We start from the raw sequence: 2,500 nt of genomic DNA on the forward strand, positions 1-2,500 counted from the left end.
AGTATGCAGATGACGTCATTCAGGCCTTTGTTATTGTTTTTGCCATCCGCGTTTGTGAGTTGTTCTCACTAAACTGTATTAACCAGCCTATAAAAGTTCATGGTTACACAGAGTTTGTGTGTTGGTCCGTTATACTTCCGGATGGCAATGTTGTGAACTCCTTGGCCAAGCGCATTCTATCTATTGTCCAAAGTGAGAAAATTTGAGGTTGGTAATATTGTCCAAGATAAAATATGTGGGATTCGAATCCGGGACCGTCCTAGTCACAGTGCAATGCTTTCACCAATGTGCGGCTATGTGGTCTAGTGGTATGACACTCGCTTTCGGATAGGAAGATCCTGGATTCGAGCCTCGCATAGTTGAGTCCTTGGAAAAGACTCTTTACTCACATTTTCTCACCGTACATAGATGTAAATTGAGTACATGACCGTTAACAGCGTTGTCTCTTTCCGAAAACAATTGCAATATCGCCTAACAGGCGTCATGTCCCATCCTACATGTTAAATGTTGCTGTTGGCCAGGGACCCCTTGTAAAGCGCTTTTGGCACGTTTAGTGGATATTGCGCAATATAAAATCTCGATTTGAGAAAATTTCAGATAAAATATGTGGCACTGGAATCCGGGACAGAGCTAGTCACAGTGCAATGCTGTCACCAATACGCTTCAACAGTCGTCACGTCACTTCCCTCGTAATGACGCTAATAACTTTGTAACTGGTTTTAAACTATCGGCGGAACAATGGCGGACGTCCTTATGAAGTACTTCTCCGACGAGCATAAAAGTGTATCCAGAGGAGAAAGACATAAATCTGATCATGTTTTGACTTTTTTTATACATTCTGATCACATGACAAGTGAAAAAGTTCTAGCCAGCATGAAGAATAAAAAGTACCGATTTTCTTTGTTTAGAACCAAACTGCTGGTTACTGGGCGGACGCGACATCTGACTATTGAATCCTATTGGCTGCCTGGCACTTCCTTCCTAATGACGCATGGTAACTTAGTCACACTGTCTCTAAACTATCGGAACAATGGCGGACGCCGGTATGAAATATTTCTCCGGCGAGTATAAAGGGTATCCAGAGGGGAAAAAAATACATACATTTGATCATGTTTTGACTTTTACACATTCTGATCACAAGACATATGAAAAGTTCTAGCAGCATGAAAAATAAAACGTAATGATTTTCTTTGTTTAGAACCAAGATTGCCGCCGTTGCCAGACGGCGTGACATCAGACTATTGAATCGTATAGAGACCGTCCATCCTCGCTCTTTTACGTCCCGGAATTCTTTGAATCTGCCTATAGATAGTTCGAAGATCACGTCACTCAGTTCTTTGTTATTGTTTATTTATTTTTTATTTTTTTTGCCATCCGCGTTTATGAGTAATGCTCACTAAACTGCATTAACCAGAAAATAAACGATCATGGTTACACATAGTTTTGTGTGTTGGTCCGTTTTACTTCCGGGTGGCATTGTTTTGAGCTTCTTAGCCACGCGCATACTATCTATACATCCTGCTACTAAAATAGATATGTCACCTTAAGATTCAATATGTAACCTAGTAACCTATTCATTATTTGTTGTTCTCCCAATGATTAACATACACATATACACTTCCAAAGGATTTAAGAACCAGAAAAGTAGGTGTGACGTCATAACTTTTTCCCCTATTGCTGAATTTAAAAAAAATATTTTTTTTTAGTTTCTATCTTGCATCAAAATAGTATTTCTATAGATAGTATGCACTTGGCTAAGAAGCTCACAAAATTGCCATCCGGAAGTATAACTGGCCAACACACAAAACGGTGTGTAACCATGATCGTTTATAGTCTGGTTAATACAGTTTAGTGAGAATTACTCATAAACGCGGATGGCAAAAAAACAATAACAAAGACCTGAGTGACGTCATCTTCGAACTATCTATAGTTAGCCGTATGTGATTTTGACGTAATAAACATACAAAAGTTTTATGTTGCATATTATAGTATTGTATAGATAGTTCGAAGTTGACGTCACTCAGGTCTTTGTTATTGTTTTTTGCCATCCGCGTATAAACGTTCATGGATACACACAGTTTTATGTGTTGGTCCGTTATACTTCCGGATGGCCATGTTATGAGCTTCTTAGCCAAGCGCGTACTATCTATAGATAGAATGCGCGTGGCCAAGGAGTTCACAACATTGCCATCCGGAAGTAGAACGGACCAACACACAAACTCTGTGTAACCATGAACTTTTATAGTCAGGTTAATAAATTTTAGTGAGAACAACTCACAAACGCGCATGGCAAAAACAATAACAAAGGCCTGAATGACGTCATCTGCATACTATCTATACGGTTTAGTGAGAAGTACTCATAAACGTGGATGGCAAAAAACAATAACAAAGACCTGAGTGACGTCATCTTCGTTCTATCTATATAAATCCGACTTTTAACGTTTTTTTTAGTTGGTATGTTTAATATGCTGGCTTATGTTGTGAGAATTTTACATAAACA

The sequence above is a fragment of the Berghia stephanieae genome, chromosome 14 (assembly GCF_034508935.2).
Source record: "Berghia stephanieae isolate SIO BIC M18660-M18661 chromosome 14, UCSD_Bste_1.3, whole genome shotgun sequence".
Classification (NCBI taxonomy): domain Eukaryota; kingdom Metazoa; phylum Mollusca; class Gastropoda; order Nudibranchia; family Aeolidiidae; genus Berghia; species Berghia stephanieae.